Raw genomic sequence first — 19,240 nt, 5'->3', positions numbered from 1 at the left:
TATGTGGATGCTCAGCCCTGGAGGCTGGTTTCAGGTTTTTGGTGGAAATCAGCCCCTTTGGGACACATCGTTGGTGGTTTTGGCTGGATTTTCCGTTCTGACACCACAGAGGAACAGCCTTGCTTCATAACGATTGAGAAATTAATTAGCACTCTGTGATGAGTCTGAATGGCCATGATTGGAGGTTGCTCTTTACCACATGCAGTAACCACTGGGTTTTGTTTCTGAAAGCACAAACCCAAAACCTGTTGAGATTTTGGTGTTGTCATGAAGTCTTAGCTGTGTGGTGCAGTGCAATAGCACTTTCATTTCCTCACATACATCTGTGCTTTTGTGCTTTACTGTGAGTAACACAATGGGGTGCTGGTCCATAATGGGTACTTCTGACTACTAGGACAATGTCAGGAAAACAGAGCATTTTCTGTGAGGAGCTCCTTGGGCTCCTGTTGTTGGCTTGTTGATTTATGACAGCTTTGAGTTGCCTGAGCTGCTCACAGCCATCTAGCTCGTCACATGAAGTTTAGGAGGATCAGCCTTCCCGAGCACGTTACAGGGTTAGAGGTGTCAAATGGGCAGGGGGAGCTTCCTACAGCTCTTTACTTCTGCCTGTTGTCACACGTGCTCCTTGAGGGCTCAGCGATATTAAATCTTTATAGGGGTTCAGAGGGGCAGTCCATCAAGTAGCTTGGTGGACTGCAAATCTCTCCTATAGGAGATATGGTTGCCTGAAAATAGAGGGATTGGGTGAAAAATGTGTTTCTGACCCAAGAGATTACTTGCAAGGAGGTGGTGATAACAGGTATCTAGAGGATTGGTTTGGTCTGAGGAATATTCTGCTTCCCTATGAGCTGCTAGAAGAAATAATGGGGGTTTTCTCCTGGAATGGTAGTTTCTCCTGGAGAGAACTCAAAATTGCTTTTGAAAGTACTCCTAAACCTTAGTGAAAAAAATAAAAAGACGATCACTGTTCTCCCAGGTTGCTGTTTGAGCAGTGACAGTGACTGAGGAACTGCTTTGGAGAGAGCAGGTAATTAATGCTATGGAAGTGAGACTTCCCACTGGGATTTTGATTTTGGTGAGAATGTTGTAGGTTTGTGTATTTCCACAGAGCAGCCATTGACCCTCAGTGGAAAGCAAGGATGATGTAAGTTTTAGAAGTCTTCTAGTATCCATTATTCCCCCCCCACACCCTGCTATACATCAGTTAACTAGCTGCATCTAGTTATCGTCTGATCCACTCTGCAAGGCCTGAGTTTGAACAAAGAGGACCTTGGGCCTCTTCTCTCCACTTCAGGAGGGCATTTATTGTGATCCATAAAAATGCAATTATTTTTGCAATAAAGATGCAATTATTTTAATAAACAAAAACTTTAGTGTATGCTTACTGACATCTGGCTGGATGTGCTCTGTGAGGCATTTAACCCTCTGGGCACCCACAAGAGGAGCAGTAGGCATTTATCTCTGCCTATCTGGGGGAAATTTATGCATTTTTGGAATTCTTTTTCTGGTTTTGTGTTTGCTGTGCTTTTTTTTTTCCCCCCACCAGGACTGTTGTGGATTTTATTGGCTATAGTGACTGTCCTTAAAAGCCCAGCAAGCACTCTTCACACTTGTATGAAGATACTAAGCAAAATGTTACCAATTGTCACCTCAATTGCATCTGGTGAAAAGCCAAAAAAAACTTTTTTTTTTTTTCTAGTGCATAAAAAATATCTCCCAGTCCTTAACGCTACAGAGGCATTCATCCATTTCCAGCAAAAGGGTGTCAAACTGCTTCTGCCTGTATGCAACGGGAGTGTTGCCATCTCTTGTCATTTTCCTTGCTGTTGATCCCACTCTCATATAGGAAGGGTCAGGTCAAATGCCTCTCTGGAGACCGAGTCTCCCATTTGCAGCAGGAAATCTCTCGGGCAGAGAGGATAGCATTACAAAACAGCGGCTAACATTACAAAACAGCTCTGCTGCCTCTGGCACAGTCTAGAGCATCACAGACCAATAACGCTTATCATGTCACTCTTGCATCACCTTATTATCTATGTTTTTCTGTAAATCTGATCTGAAACTGTCATTACCAGTTTCACATAGGTGAACACCATCTGGGTGAAATAACCATGTGCCAGTGATGGGCTGGAGGGGGCTCTTGTTAGTTAATCATCCCTACCTTCCCTTTGATGAGTTAATTTGTCTGTTGAGCCATGGAGGAGCCCCCAAGAGCTCCCAGGAGCCCCTTGTTAAAATTCTGCCAACAAATGGGAAGATAGGGATGATTTCACTCTTTTTGCTGGAGCAAGTGCTATCTATGATATTGCTAAATCATCCATAATGCATAACTTCCCATGCAATCTTTTTGTTACAATTCTGGCGGCACATTACTTCTTTGTGCATTTACTTTTTAAACTAGTCATAGATACCTAACCTTCCTGAAAATCTCATCTCACGAATTAAGATTAATTGCCCCGCTTTCATATGGTCATTTAGTAGCTGACATGCCAGGTTCCTTGATTGGGAGCTGGGCCACACTCATTTTTCCTTTCTTTTTTTTTTTCAGTTGCTAAACACAGTCCTTATTTACTTGTCTCATAGCAATACCTAAAAGCCCTGTAGTAGCGGGATAGTTTCTTTGTATGTACTAGTGACCAGCCTACCCCTGTTTTATGGTGTGCGCATTGAAGAGCAAAAGTAGTGAAAGAAGATAAGAGTTCAGATAAATCCTCAGGACCTGCAGGTGAAGTTATACTCAAGTTACTCTTCTTTTAAAGGCCTGGGAGCACTGCTGTGTAAAAGGGCTCCTTTTCCTCCCAGCCAGCTGGAGGTGGTTGCAGGCTCCTGATGTTGCCCAGCCCAGGCAATGAAGTTCTGACCTACAACCCAGCTAGGAGATGCTGGCTTGAAGCTGCAGTTATGGCATCATGATTTAGGACTGCCAAATGTAGAGAGAAGCTGCCCTAACTAGTACATCCCAATGTGAAGACTTCTTTTTCTCCAGACCTAACGGGAATAAGGGAGAAAGAAGAAAGGACTAGGCTTAGTAAGCTAAGAAATACTGGCATTTGAAAGATGCCATGCTCCCTATTTAACTAGTCAGGCACAGCTTGTTAGCACTGACAAAGTGCTCCTACAGCCAGATCAGGATTAGCTCTTGCAGGGCCAAAAGCATGTCTCTGCATAGTGCTGACTGGTGCTCGGGGTGGATTTATTAGCTCTTGCTCAATATTGGTGTTTCTCCTAGGCTCTGTTCAGAGAAGGAGCAAATCTGACCCGTAGCAACACAGGGAAAACAATGCAGGAACCTTACAGTAAAGCTGATGGTTAGAGCTCAAAGGCCATGGAGGGCTAATTCTCCACCGAACCATCAAAATGGCCTTACGCCCCATTCCTGGCACTTGCTTGGTGAGCACAGTTCAGATACACCTCAACTGACTCTCTGGGGAGCCTGCCCAGGCCCAAGAAGGCTTGTCAGGGGAGCCCCATGCTGCATGAGGGTGGTTGTTCTGTTTCTGGATCTCTCACAAGATTAAACTTGTGAGACTTAGATTTTTGAACCCAAAGCTAAAAAAAAAAAATAATAAAAAATGCTGGTCTATCCCTAAACTTCAACATAAGACGTCTTTTTGACAATTTTATATATAAATATTCTTGAAGATGTGTCTTGGCCCAAGGAGCTTTTTTAGAGTTGTGTGTGTATGTCCTTGCGTTTTCTGTCAGTCCAACCTATAAAATCCAGGAAAGTTGCCGTCTCAAGGCTCTAGTTCCCACATTGTGCTGCTCTTTTAGCAGGATCCTAAAATGGGATCACTTCTACTTGATCTCACATTATTCTTCTCAACACAACCATCCCAGCTTGCCCTCCATTAATGTAACGTTGGCTACGTACCACAGCTTGTCAGCATACTTTTTTTCCCAACCAGAATGCATAGCAATGAGCAAAAAATCCGTCATGTTTCTTGTCCTTTCCTACACCTGCTTCTGGGAGTGCAATGACAGATACCAGTTTTGTTATGTGCCAATGTTACTGCTCTGTTTACAGCAGATTTAAGAGTTTACATTAGGCCACAGTGTTATCTTCCAGTTTCCCTAATTCTATCTCCTGGCAGTCCAAGCTGTGCAGTTGGGGTGGCTGCCCCTGTCCTAAAGGAATTTGTGTCAATTTCTGCGGGAACAAATCCTCCCCGTGTTAAACCGCTTTGCAGTATTTGCTCAAACTGAAATTTTGACAAAGACATTCTGTCCACATCCACCAAAAGAGATTGCCTTTTTTTAAATGCACTTGGAGGTAGATGCGTTGGAAGCTGCCTGTACCTGGCTGATAACTGAGACTGAGCATCTATGTAGCATGATCCATGCCCTTTTCTAATTTGTCTTTGAATGACAAATGTGTCTTCACTGAGTCAGCAAAAGTAGAGATCCTACCATAGAACTCATTGCCCTTCTATCCCTTTCAACAGAGTGGCTAGGTTGTCCCAGTTCCTTCCTAAAATCAGCCTTTGTTCTTATAAAGAAATCCCTTCGATGTATTGTCCAGAAGTGCATCACACTGTAGTCATTTCTGACCAAGACTCATCATCTGCTGTTATGTCCTTAAAATTCCCAGCTTAAAAAAAAATCTTTTTGAAAATCAAAGTGGTAGAAATTTGGAGACAGTCCACATTAGTCCTCATCACTGTTAATCCTAGAGAGTCAAGTCAGAATGAGTTTGGCTGACCTCAAAAAAATAAAAGCTGGTTTCCTTGCAAACTGCTGCATTTTACAGAGCAACCGTGCATGAGTTAGCCGAGGTTCTCTTGAGAGGCCTTAAGATGAGATCTTGGACAAATTTTGCACATCTCCAATTTTCATTACAAATGCTCTCTTCAGTTCTAAAATGATTTTTTTTTTTTTTAACTTTGCAGCTGCTAAATAGTAAGCCAAACTCATGGAAAAGACTTTAGCAAAATAGCTGTGTGAGGAAGATGTAAGAACAAGAGTGTGGCATAATAATGTGTTTTCAATAGCAAAGGAGTCAAAAGGTTCGTAGAATTGGAAAGAAAACCTACAAAATAATGCTGACTGCTGTTTAAATGTTCAAGTCCATCTGAATTGTGTGCAAGGAAAATGTATCTCCCAGTGCCAAGTTGTACACTGCAAAGTTCTTGGAGCTGTCTGCCGTCTACTTCTTGAATACTTGTGCCTTTGGGTATGTGCAGGTGTCCTTCCTGGTCCCAAATGCTACTCAGCTCATGAAGGATTAGGGCCACTTCACCTGATGTTCTCCCTCTCTGGAATCCAATAATTGTTTCGCATCAGGACATAATTGTACCAATAGGTATTAGACAAACCTGCTAATTCAGACTCCGTAACTCTTGAGTATCTTCCCAAATTGCATTCCATGATTTGGTTAGATTATATCTTATCTCTAACCTTCTCGCTTCAATAAGCACACAATATCTACCCTGTCTTCTTCTACCTTATATACAAGGAAAATCATCAGGACTTAATCTGTTGCTGGTGCTAATGGCACAATTCCTCATACTAATTCCAATTCACTCTGCCTGATATCCCACTAATACCTTTGTGAAAGTATTTTATCCCTGATCCTGTGCCAAAGACACTTTCTCCCTCTGTTGCCGCTGTCTGACTTCCTACAGACTTTGTAACGACCTTTGCAGGCTGTGGTGGGTGACGGCCTTGCACACCAAGTCCACAAACGAGTGCCACACCGCAGTCTGCTACTTCAGCTCAGCAGGTTCCTAACTGCAGAACTCAGATCTTGAGCTATTAAAACTGTGTCCAGAAAGAGCAGAAGTGTAGTCTCTTCACTAGCAAGAGAAAAGAATTAAAGTATTCAGCAAAAAGCAATGCAACAGGGCTTTTCTTCTCTTTTTCTGCCTGGAATGTGGTTAGACGTTGCAGATGCTCAACGCATTGTCCTCCTGCAGGGCTCTGCTCTTTGGGGCCCACAGGCAGGTTGATGGGCACAAACAGAGGTTGCTTTTGTGAATACTTTTCCTTCTAAACACCATCCAAATTCTTAAGTAAAGTATTTTCCTACTTGGTATATAGTAATTTGGAAACCTTTGAGATGAAGCTGTGCTGAATGCTCAGTTCACTCTCTACTGTTTATTTTTCCTTGGGGCAAACCTTGGCTATCTCGACAGGTAATGACTTATCCAATCTGCTTTTGATATTTTCTGGTTTTCATCTTCCCAAAGGAATTTATGCAAAGAGAAAACTGAGGACAATATGTTCTGTGAACCCTTCGTTCCTCCAAGAGGCTTGCTGAATTGCTGGTTTATTACAGCCTCTTCCTCCTGTGTTTTATTACAGCCTCTTCCAACCTTTTGAGGGTTGGGTCCAGCTGATCAGGATAAGCTATACAGTCTCAGTGCTTGCTTTTGAACTCAGCCATGACTGTGTCCCTTCCCTCTGGTCCAAACTTCCCTCCTTTGCTGCAGCGTGCTGCAGTGCTGAACGTGCACCACTTCACCCTGGTGTCTCTCTGACTTTCTGGTACAGACGACACGTGGCACACTGCCCTTGTTCTGTTGTGTCTGTTCACTACCACCTCTTTGCTAACTTTCTGTGGAAAACCCCATTCAGGAATGACATTAATGTGTGAAAATATTACGGGGACTTTGCTGTACCGAAACCAGCGGAATCTCCAGGCTTTATGAAGGCACAAAATGAGCGTCCCCTTAGTCACGGTGCTGTGACAGTGCTCTAGACAACCATGTTTCAGGCTTCTTTTGTCAGCTGGAAGCTGGGCTCTGAGTGCTTTGGGCCAGGGACTGCGTGCACTGTTGGTGTTGGTGAGGTGTGCTCACTGCTTTGAAGGGGAGGCTGCTGCCGCTCGGAGCACTGGCCTGCACCCATCAGCTTTCCCTGACCTGGAGGAATTGAGTAATCTCGGGACATCAAATCCCCTGCTGTAAAGCGAGGATTCAAATCCTCCTTTCTTCATCTTGTCTGCTTAAACTGCAAGTTCTGTGTGCGGATCCTTTCCCTTACAACCTGACTAAAGATCATTTAGCGCAACAGGGCTGTTGTCTATAGTGCCAACGTCACACAATACGAGCAGAAACTGAAATTGTGGGAGATGGATAGTAATGTTAATCATAATAACGAAGACCGAGTATTATTTTTGCTGCCTGACTATGGAAGGGAAGGCTGAGCAATAGGCGGCTAAAAGCACTGAGTGCGTATTTTCAAGGCAGGGCTTGCTCAGCAGCCTGGTGACAACAGACACGTTGTTTACTTGACGGAGAGGCTGTGAACTTAACTCTTGACTCAAAAATGAAAACTTGCTTCCCAAATGAAGACGTATGGATGGTTCTAATGCCAACTGCAAGACTTGTGGCTGGGTTATGCCACTGTGCTTCAGCTTATAAAGGCAGGGGCATATATCTGTGGATACCACTACTACTTAAGAACAAAAACATTTCTCACCCTGCAAGAGAGTCAAAGAAAAATTGTGCCTAAGAGGACAGGCTCTAACAGCTCTACAGGAGTCAGATGAGATGTCTGCCCAATAGGGAATAAACTTTTGTTCAACTACAGAGCTGGGTTTTAGCTTGATGTTGCCTGGTGTTTGTCTCTAGAACTTGGCCTTACCCAAGTTGTTGTTTGTTTGTGTTTTTTTTTTTTTACATTTCTGAATTATATTAGAAGTGATGTGTACCAAAAAGCTGTGGTAAAACCAGTCTTGATGGGAAGGAATAAATACTGGAAAACATGCTGAAATACGTGCCTGAATCAGTTCCCATGTAGTGCTCCTGCTACGGCACTCGTTCTGGTGCCCAGACCGCTGTAGCACCTGAGACCTCACGTGGAGGGCTGCAGGTGGGAGTTGGTATGTGGAGGCACTTGGTGCTGGATTCCTGTAAAGTTCCTGATCTGTGCTTGGGCAGCAAGTCCCAGCGATGGTGGGGCGTGCAGAAGTGCAGAGAGTTGAGGCAACAGCAACAGGACTGATATATTTCAGACTGGCTGTAGAAGGAGTAGGATTTACATATAGTCTGAGAACATTTCTGCTTTGCTTTGGCATTACTATTTTGATATCTTATCATGGCTTTCAGTGAGAACTGCTTGTAGCTTTTTTTTTTTTTTTTTTTTAAGACACTATATGTTTAAAGATGAGATGGCTTCATTAGGGACTGAAAGGTCTTGCCCCAAATAAAATAATGAGAGCCCCTCAGTTTGACTGGCATGGTAGCGCATCAGACCATGGAGCCTTGCTGATATGTGAGTCCTCTTACGGTACCAGAAATCATTTAGTTTTCCTCTAAAGGCCCGGGCAGCGAGCTAAAAATGTCTCATTCAGACACGCAGTTTGGAATTTCAGAATTTAAATGTAATAAAGCAGATTTATATTTTTATTCTCTTTTGATGAGATATGCAATGAGAGAGCGAGGGTGCAGCGTTGGAGTATCTTTTGATTTGCTATTTGCTATGTGCTAAACATTTATATTTCAAAGAAGCGTTTGTACCTATACCGAGTGTTTGGCAAATCCAACAGCTCATTAGATTTTAACAATAGCAGCACTGCTAAATACAAAGGATTCATAGGCAAAGTACCCCTCAGGCTATATCTCTGAGAGAAAAAGTGGCAAATAGAATCAGAAACTAATTAAATAGTCAGCTAAAGCAAGCATAACTTTAAAAAGCTGTAAAACTACCAAAAATGGAAACATATTACAGTTATCTGCATTCACAGTGCAGAACAAGTTTGGTAGTATTTAAGATAATTCTCTAGTGCCTGCTATTTTTAGTCTGAGGGTAAGCTTCTGTAAGAGCCTTTCAGCATCGCATCCCTTTAACCTGGCCTAACAAGCTAAGCCAATAAGCTGTCTGATTTCCGCCGAACATGAGGAAGGGAGATAGCTAAAACAAACCATTTGTGGCGAAAACGTTCAGCCTCTCTTGTCTTAAGAGCTTTCTCTGTATAGATTTTTCGAACATCCCGATATTCAGCGTGGCTTTGCAAGAGAACAGCATGTCAGGCTTCGCTGTTCCGAAATTGTGGAAGGGCAGAAATAGGAGGAGGGTTTTATAGACCCAGCCTAATGGAAATGAACATCATGCCGGTGGTGAAGCTGAACTTTTCGCAGCTTGGGCTGCTGCTGGTGATGTGTCTGAGGGAGGGGGAACGGATTTTGTTTTTATTGGGGAAAGGAGGGCGGACACAAAGGGCCCGATTTGCTTCTCACTTACAAGCATAATCTGCCCTGGTTTAAAGATGTTGACTTCGGTGGGTTGTGTTTGGTTTGTGGCGTTGTAATCCACAGGAGAGCCAAATGCCACATCCATGCTATGCTCACCGGGCAGCCTTTCTTCAGGACTGGGGCTCCCTTCGCTGCCGGAACAGGGAGCAAGGCCCTCAGCTGTTGTGAAATACTAAGCTGGCAGCTTGGAGTGCTTGCGGCGTATAAAACCGTGCAGTATTATTCACTTATAGATAGCTCCTTTTTACTGGAAATACCACAGGGCCTCTTTTTTTTCTGCTCTCTGTTTTGTAGGATGAAGTGTACCATATTTACTTTCTTCTCTCTAGGCTTCCCCCCACACACACACTGGTGGTGTGAGCATGCATGTAATCCCTACATCAGTTTACAAAACAGGGTTTTATTGCTGCCTAAACAGGAGCCATACCACCGCACACCCTCAGCAGGCTGTGCCCGGTGTGCTGGCAGCGTCCCATCCTCAGGAGCAGAGGTCGTGCTGCTGTGGTAGGTGGCCCCAGCCTTCTGCCTCTAGAAACGAAACGAAACCTGTTCTCCCTTCCCAGGGCACGGTAAGGTTTGTGGCATTGGACTGGAACTGAAACCGGTCACGTGCAGGGCTCCACCTCTGTTGTAGTATTCACATGGCTGCGATTTACTTTTCCTTCCTGAGGTTAGGCATACCCCGTGCTAAAAAACTCTTTGCTGTGCGTCTGGCAGTTCGGTAGGCTCAAACTAGAACTTGTGTAAACTTCAGCGGGGATAACTTTTAAACTGAGGAAGCGCTTGCTGCAAACAGGTACATCAGTGTATTTCTAGCAGTGAATGTGAGCTCAGGGTCTGCTACATCACAGGCTACATACACCCAAGCTATGCTTAAACTGCTCTTAGTCATAGCAGCACAGAGCTCAGCTGCACAACTCACATGGTAAACAGGATGAATTAGCCCTCAGTGGGCTCTGGGCTACCCCAGCTGGGCTGCTGCTGGTCCCAGTGGCAGACTGGTACTGGTACAGCAGGCAGGAGGTGCTGCCCCGAGCTTCACATCGACAAACCCAATGAGCAGAGGACCAGATCCTCAGCTAGCGTAAATCTGCAGAGCTCCATTAAAACCTGTGGAGAGGCCCTAATTTACAGCAGCTGAACATCTGGGCCCATGTTCTCTTTCTTTCAGTTACTAGCAGGATTAAAAAGAGGTATGCAAAATTATTTATTGTAGGTGCCGTGGCAGCATCTCGAAGCTCGATTGTAAATCAGGACACCAGTGTGAAAGGGACCGTGTGAGCACGTAACAAAAAGACAGTCCCTGCCTAAAGGAACAGCCTAATTAATATGATATTTAGTGCATTGATAGCTACAGCTGGACTTGATTTCCTTTTAGGGGTCATTTTTAAAGAGGCAGCACAAAAAAATAATGCCTAGGCTCATTTTCACCATTTCTGATGTTGAAGAGTTTGGTTAGTTAGCATCAGTGTCTTCTAGAGGAAAATACAGCTTTTTACCTCATTTGGACAGCAGACCAGTGACATGCAGTTTTAAAAGGCTATCAGAGCAGGAGCAATGTATTCAATTTTGAGTAGGAAATAAATAGAAGAGAGGCAACTGCTGTAGGAACTATAGCGTGCACCCCAGTGTGTGTGCACTACATCATTCTGCTAGGATGGTTGAGGGTAAATGACCAAGGCAGTTTGGGTGTAAACTACCAAGGTAGTTTTACATTTTATTTTACAATTTACATACCATTTAATCTACATCTATTTTACATTTCCAGATTGTATCAATATTACCTCTGAAGACTAGCGAGTTCCAGCAAACTTAGAAATGAGCCAACGACTGACTTTCTATAGAGGAGGTTTTGCAACAGATAGCTTTACTGTGGTCTTTATATGCTTTTAATGTTTTCTGTGTTAAAATCACCATTTCTAGTTTATGATTCTATTCACATACACAAAATTGCATTAAAAGAACATTAAAGCCTTAGCACACAGTGACAATCAAGGAAATATACAGTTAAGGGTATTATGAGACATCTAACCTAGTCCGAATGCTTAACCAGCTGAAAATTCAGACACATCCCTTCATAATGACAAGTATCCACAGTGGTTGTAGCAAAGTTTCTGAAACTATTTTAGCTTGGTAAGAGTTGAATGCACATATCTAAAGACACATTTTTTTTCCTCTTCTTGGTGATTTCCTCATTTTTTTAGGACTCATGTCTCCTATCTTTGTTTATCTAGCCAAGCCACCTCTATAATGGTGTATGCGTTACTCGTCACTTCTGCTGGGACATACCAGGAAGATGTTGGGGACATTGCCGTGATATTTAAAGACAAGAGTATAGCTGCATAAATAACAGATATAATGTAAATGCATCTTTAGCCTTGTAAACAAGCTTTTGTGTTGAGCCTGAAAAGACTGTCTTCAGCCAGCTCAGAAGTGTGTAGGAAATGAAACCATATGGCAGCCATCCAGTTAGATCACAACAAAAATGTATGGAAAGCCCAGGCGTATTAACAGCGTACTGATCCCTTCGTACTGCAGGTCTAAGCAAAACCTGTGTTTTTCTCCTGTGAGACATGACTGAAGTCCTCATGTTTGTAGTGCCTGCTCAACAGGTGTGGTGGGAAGGTTTGATGAAGCTTAACACACTAATAAATTAAAACATCATAAAATTTTAATGACATTGAGACTTTACAAATGCTAATTTCCCAGCCAAATTAAATTCCAGTTTTCTGAAAAAAAAAAAAAAAAAAAAGGTACCAGATGTAAGCGTCTCTCTTATTTTGCTATTTAAAAGAAACTTTTGTACGTGTGTGTGTTCTCTTTGCACAAAACAGAGTCTCTGTGTAATTGAGTAAAAGTTAAAAATATATTTAAACTTTTCTCTGGTGTGTTGTATATAATTTTCCCCTGAAATTTATATTTGTATACAGTCATAAATCTCTAGAAAGAAGTAGGGATTATGATAGACGTCCTGATGCATCCAATATAATTAAAACTAGAGCAAATGCAACACTGAAATAGAGAATGGACAAAAGCGAGATGATTACGCTTCGTAGTTTTCAAAGGAAGGATATGTACTAACACTCGAGTGCATTTTTTAGAGATGTCTGTCATTATCGAGAGGAAAAAGCAGTTTTTACATCAATTATGTGTGTGAAATAATCACTGCAAAATATACGTAGCTCCTTTTTTCCCCCCAAACATGCCATGCAGCCTAACAAAGGTACATAAATGCTGAAAAATTTTACGTGAGTGCATAGAGAGATTAGTGTAGGCATGTACCATAAATCAAGTAAATAAATATATCTGAGCAAGCAGTGCTTGAATATCTGGACTGAAATACTGCTGACATTGTCAGTGAAAACTCTGCAGCCGGGAGAGTCCTAAACATCTTCTAACCTCCCACAGTAACCTGTATCTTTCTTTTTCCCCTTCCCTCTTCTAGCAGTGCTCGTTCCTTATCAGACATTGTTGGATGGGGGCCCTCAGCCAGCAGCTGTGACTCTGTACCCTGCCGTACATTTTAAGAGTGGAATAATAATTAAAAGTCTCCATGCAGGTTGTTGCTCAGGATCTTGTCATGTGCATGATGACTGCACGGGCACGGAGGCATGTGTGACAGGCACCGTGTGCCACTCAAGCCCAGCAGTCAGCCTGCCTGACCTCTCGCTCCTGCAGGGGGAACGGCTTGTGCAGGTCCGTCTGTCTGTCTGTCCGTGCTGTGTCACCCCCAGTGCCTGCTCTCTGTGTCCCCTGCTCGGCCCCGCGTCCCCATCAGCATCAGGAGGCAGCAAGGTTCAGTTCCCCATCACTCTCACTCCAGCCAAGGGAAAGTCCCAGCCTTTCTTTTTTTTTTCTCTGTCTTCTCATCCAACTCTTTCTCCCCTTTACACTCCTGCAATTCCCTTGCTCTTGTTTTTTCCCCCCACTGGAGATGTAGGCAGAGTTTTGTGCTCCAGCCCACCCTAACTCTCACACTGGAGCTTGTGACAACACACCAGGCCTTCTCCTCCCTCTGCGTTTCCTGGTCTGTGAAAATGAAGCACGCAGGACACAGCAAGCAGGGGCTGTGTCAGGTAGCACAGCACAAGGAAGGCCTCCGTACAGCAGGCTGCCATACAAATCCTACACATCCAGGTGTGACAGAGGTGAGGTTAATGCTGAGAGCAGGGAGTGCTTTCCTGGTCAAGTTCTGCCCAAGGTAAAGAGCCCCTCTGGTGAGCTAGACCAGTGCAAAACACAGGTAAGGCATTTATTTAGTAATCAGCAAATTAGCCTATGTAGTCAGTAAATGTTGAGGCACAAACTGCTGATAAGATCATTTGCTTTCAGGTGTTTTCTCAATATTGTGCTCAGCACTGAGTATAAATTGAATAGAGTGACCTTTTGATACTGAGTCAAATTGACTGCGTTTCCAAAGATTCTGTGGTTTCAATTACCATAAATTTTTGATATTGGGTCTACCACCAGTGCAGTGATTCAAGCACAGCAATATCTTATCATTGGTCCCGCTAACGCAGCCAGCAGCACACGATAGCTTGCTCTCGGATGAATTTTTGTTTTGCCTTTTCCCCAGAATCAAAGATTACTATCAGAGAGGGGAAAGATGCAGTTTACACAAATGAAATTGAAATGGCTTGCAAAATGTGAATGAATTTTGGTCAGAAGATGTAAAACGTGTTACAGGTTGCTAGCTGGATCCTCAGTTTGGGAGATGAATAAGTCAATTAGTAGCTCTTCAGTTTATTAGAAACTTAATTGCCAGGCTGTAATGGAAACTTCTGAACTGCAACAACTCGTTAGAAGCAATAAAACAAGCGACTTTGTGCTAGAAGAATATTTAGTAGGCTCTTTTAAACTGACATGTTTAGTTTATAGCAAAAAGGTTAGATTTTTCACCTGAAAAGATAGCCCGTCTCCCAGGAGCTGTGGCGGCATCGCTTCAGGTGATCAAGGGCAAAATCTTAAAGAAAACCCTATTGGCACATGGCCCATGCCATGGCTTTAAGTGGTGCTGCTTTAATCCCAGGTACTTGACAGACGTCTTACAATGTCAGGTCAGCGCCTCTCTCTTTCGGAGAGAAAATAACCCGGGTTCAGATACCAAGAATAAACATTAGAAGTGTCTGAGACCACAAATACACACCGTATTGAGTATGTGGATAATAATAAATATAGTTGCTTTTATGTTGTTACTTTGAGTTGTGTAAATACTGCTCAGAAAATGCCTGCTCCTTGAAAATAAGCAGGGTAGCATTTCACCAAGTTCCTGCGCAGAGGTACGTTTCTTCAGGTCAGGATGCATCTCCAGAAACCCAGCTGGACTGAAAATACTAGGACCTGGTGTGTCCATCAGATGAGGTACATACACGGTCCATACATTGGGCAGTGGGACTGCTGAAATCAGAACGTGATCTCTCAGTTCAAGTTGTCTTTTGCCTGCAGGTGCGTGTGCGGCATGTGAGTGTATCTGTCTCCTTCAAGAAGAAGAGAAGATCTCTCATTTCCTTCCCATACCCTAAAGGCATTTTCACAGGGGTGGTGATAATTAATCCCCACATTTCTACTACATATAAAGAAACCTGGCTGTAATTTTCTCCTAGTGGGACTCCATTTTGTTTTTAAAGATAATTGATAGCTCTGGACTTAAGCATTTCAATTATGGGAACGTCTCTTGGGGACCAGACTAACAGACCTTGGAAAACCGTTCTAATGCAAATGCATCATGTGGGTTTTTTTCTGTAAGACAGTGCAGGATGCCTAAGGATTTGCAAAGCAGTTGAACAGTAAAAGCGAAGTTAAAATACTTTTCAAACTATATAATGTCATGGGACTGAACGTGAACAGGTAGAGTGGAGCATGTGCTTCCTCTTCACTGGGAGAAAATACTGCTGGGGGTGGCCAGCTCTATGTCAAGGGAAAAGCAATGTGCCTGGGACAGGACATTGTGAAGGCAACCAAATCTCCATCACTGCACAGTCTGTGCCGGTGGCGTAGCAGGTTGCCTCCGTCTGCTAGAAGATGGAAAAGTTGGGGTGTGATTCTTCCCATCAGCAGCCCCTGGCCTCAGCCCTCATTTTCCTGTGGCTGGGACAATCTGCAGCTGACAGATTGCCTTTCCCTTTCCCTGAGCCTTTCCCTTCTCCTGTCTTTCCTGGGCTTTTGCCCAGCCTGTGGATCTTCATTCTTGGGTGGCAGAGGTTGGTTTGTGGGGCCAGGGCTGAGATATGAACTGGCCCTACCCCTGCACTTTGGGGCTGGGATGGTGGTGGTGAGCTTTTCAATGCCTCTGCATCCTTATGTGCAAGAAGGGGCAAAACCCCTCATATCTCCTAGTATTGTGAGTCTTTAGGATGAGCTTATTCCAAAATTAAGGAATTAAATCCTGTTGGAAGCCCCAGATGTGCTCACAAGTCATTTTTGTGCTTTCATAAGTAGTGCCATAATGTATTAGTATTTTTAGATCACTTAGATATTTTCAGCTGGAGGAAAATCTTTTATTTTCTTTGTTAATTATGCTATGAATAGATCTTAGGCTACCGAGGAGAAATGAGTCGATCTGTTGAAACAGTGATCCCTTGTGACTTCAGGTATCCACCTGGCTGCTCCGAATTGCTTACAGAGCTGGCCTGCTGGAGCCGTGACAGCTTCTGTCAGCTGCAGATCTGTCCCAAAGTTTCCTGTTTTTTTCACGAAGACGTGGCAAGCTGCCACTGCTCCCAGCCCAGGGCTGTGGATTAATACCGCAGTTCAGGCCCTAATCTTTCAGTGTGAATCAAGAAGGGCTTCTGCATCATTCAAGTCATCAGTGGAGAAACTTGAGAGCATCGTCATCACTTGCTTACTGAATCAACCAGAGGGAGAATGTTACAGATGCTATTAACATTTTGAAAACAAGGTTTACTGTATAACGGGCTAGACCCTTGTCTGGAGTGAATCAGCATACCCATGCTGACTGCGGAAGAGCCATAGCAGAGTCCTGTGTCAGGAGCTCTGAATGCTGGCTTCGGGGTTTTCAGGAAGGGATTGGTGATGGTAAGGATGGTCGTTTTAAAATTTTGCACAATTGTTTTAAGGAAGAAAAATCTAAGGAAGAACCACAACGTTGCTCAATATGCCTACCCCAGGGGGTGTGCTTCTGTAATGGGACTGCTGACAAATAACTTGTATTGCAGATGTGAAGCACTAACCACCAGGTGAACCCAGTGCCATCAATAGGCAGAATAAGCACAGGAGAAGGAATTACCAAGGGTAGAGGATTTAAATACCTTTGTGTGGGTAAATTATCACCTAATTTCTTAGATCTTTTCACTGGCCAAAGAGACAATATCTCTGGAGACATTTTACTGAAGGCAGAAACCAATTAGAATAAGATTGTTACACTACTAATAAAGTGTTTTCAGACAGAGAATTATTTTTAGTGCTGTAGAAATATTAAAGATTAAAGCAAAACTTGTAAAAACACAGAAGAGCACAGTTAGAAACTTCTCATGGTGCTTAGGTGCCATTTTGGAGGATCAGTTGGTGTTCTGGCCACTTACAGCACTAGGCAGCTTTCCCTGTTTTGTTTTTTGGTACACAATGGCACCAGTGCCAAATCTTATTTTCTTCAGAGCAAATATCATTCTAGATATGCTGGAAACTCTAGCACTCAGATGCATGCAAACACATGCACGCAGTGCCATGCTCAGGTTCCCTGCCTCCTTCTGGCAGGTGGAAATTTACAGGGATCAAGAAACCCTGTGGCCCCACCGTCTTTATGTTAAACCAGCAACAAAAGATTTTCAGAAGTTCATGTGACATGGCTGAGAAGTGATGCATAACTGCGTCTGCATTAAAAAGTTCCATTCGTTAGCAAAATACAGTCATTATGAAGTGTTTTTGTGAGCGTAAAAATCCCACGTGTTTGCCGTGTGGCTTTACATGTGAGATAGTCCTCCACCCCTTTTTGTTGCATTCTGTATTTCCTTCAGGTGGTCTAAAAACTTCACGGACACTTCTTGAGATGGAAGCAAATAATTTTCAACTTGGAAGCTCAGAACACAACTGAGAGGATTTCTGAGTGCCTTACTCAGGCGCCGAGCACCCTTCACTTCCACTGCCCTCAGCAGATGCCGAAGGTGCTCATGGGCCTAATTCCGAGTCTGTTTGGTGAGCAGGTTGGAGCCTGCTCTGCAACGTGGACTTCTAGGTGACAGCGCTGAAACCGTGAAATATCCTGCATTTGGCCACAGCATTGCTTCTCCCCAGTGCTGTCAACACCACGACTCAGGCTGTGATAGCAAAGCAGAAAGTTGCTGCTTCAGTGATTATTACTCAGACGGTGATGTGCCCGACCATCTCTCTCTCCGCATCTCTCCTCAGCCCTGTTCCTGCTGTATCTAATAAATGTGTTTCTTTATAAATAGTAATTTAGGACAATTAGGAGCAATAGCATAGTTAAACCTTTAAAAGGTTATCTTGCAATGTCATTTTCCTGACTAATGTGTTCCTACTGCCATGTCATTTGTGAATAGACATGTGTTAGCCAGCTAGTGTGCTTCATCTGTGGTGACTTTGATTTATTTGCTCTGTAAATTGGGACTGAAGCAATAATGGAAAGTGACATTAATTGTTTAACAGAGTCCTCTTTGTCACATCCTTTGCTTTCTCTGGGGTGTTTGAATGTTGAAACTTGTACAAAACTAATTGAAATTGCTGTGATGAGGACCAGTGTCCACTCAACTTTCTGTTCTTGAATGTCAGCGCACTTGAATGTCTGTTTAAAGCATGAGAGCTAAGCAGCTAACAGCAAATATCAGGGTTTCTTCTGGCATGCTATTATTAAAGGAGGCATTCCCAGTTAGAAATAGCAACACTTGGAGCCTTGTTGTCAGCTCCATGTGCTGAAGTGCTGGGTAGCGCGGGGTGGAGGGGCACCCTACCAGCTGGACTCGCTGGGGACGTTCCCATTGCTGAGGCAGGGGTCAGGCAGCCAGAATCCCCCAAACCACCTGGGGCAGTGATTTCAAGCCAGAGCCTGAAGTCCATGCCATTCTGCCTCATTACAATGCAAAGTGCTTCTTTGCCTAATATCCTCCTTTTATACTTTTCTAAAAGTGACACCGTTAATTTTCCTCTTTTCTTCTCAAAAAGTGACTGTGAAGAGCTGTATTTGGAGCATGATTTTATTCACAGGGTGGCTTCCCTTTGCTTATTTCCATGCCCTCTACACCTGCAGTGGAGTAAAGCGTCTGAATTACCATGGCACTAGGCATATTTCTACATGGTATGGTGGAAGTTACTAGATGCATAGACTTCGATTCTTTTTCTCAGTGGCCAAGCACCTTTTGGCCTTATAAGTGAATGCTTCTCCTTAGCATTAGCTTTGCTTGAGTGTTTATTCATTTCTGGGAGACAGTGCTGTAAGCACCAGAGCAATTTGTGGCTTTCTAACAAGAAGACGGAGCTTGTCTGCAAGAACCTGTGAGGCTGATTTGTCAGAGGAGCCTGACAGGAGGAATTATCTGTGTGGTTTATGGTCATCTCTCTGTAGAGCCTGGTAAATGCAGCATTGCAGGAAAAAGTCATACTGAGGGGACACCCAGGTTCACTTGATTTTTTTTTCTCTTCTGAGACGTTACTGTCAATGTTTTGATGTTGACTTTTCTAACACTATTTTTTATAAGAAGGTGAGCTTTTATTTTACTTATGTGTATACTCCTTGCTAATTCCCTCTCAAATGTGAGATTTGAACTTAGCTGAAATCTTGTCATAGTGTGAACCAGGAGAGCGATGAGCCAGTGTGAAGTGGGTGGAAAAACTCCCAGCTGATATCCCCGAGTTTGGATCAGATCCCTGGAACCAGGGAAAGGCTTTTCATTTATTTTAACAGCAGCAGGATCAGCCTAAAAATCCTAGATAATTGATCTGTCCAGATCAATTTCCACTCTTTCTGAAGAATAAATGTAATGATTTTTACACAATTCTGTTCCTCAGAACTCTTAGTACTCCAAAAATATGTACTTTAATTTACAGCAGGGACTATATTTCATTAAAAAAAT

The 19,240-nt window shown here is 43.3% G+C and overlaps 1 protein-coding gene across 3 annotated transcripts in view; it reads left to right on the top strand.

Annotated features, from left to right (window-relative positions):
• Window positions 1-19,240, top strand: part of PPARGC1A (PPARG coactivator 1 alpha) — a 359,215-nt gene that overhangs the window by 306,902 nt on the left and 33,073 nt on the right. The window lies entirely within an intron of this gene.

This window comes from Anas acuta, chromosome 4, assembly GCF_963932015.1.
Source record: "Anas acuta chromosome 4, bAnaAcu1.1, whole genome shotgun sequence".
NCBI lineage: Eukaryota > Metazoa > Chordata > Aves > Anseriformes > Anatidae > Anas > Anas acuta.
Note: the sequence above shows the minus strand (reverse complement) of the source record. Positions and strands in the feature narration are given on the sequence as shown.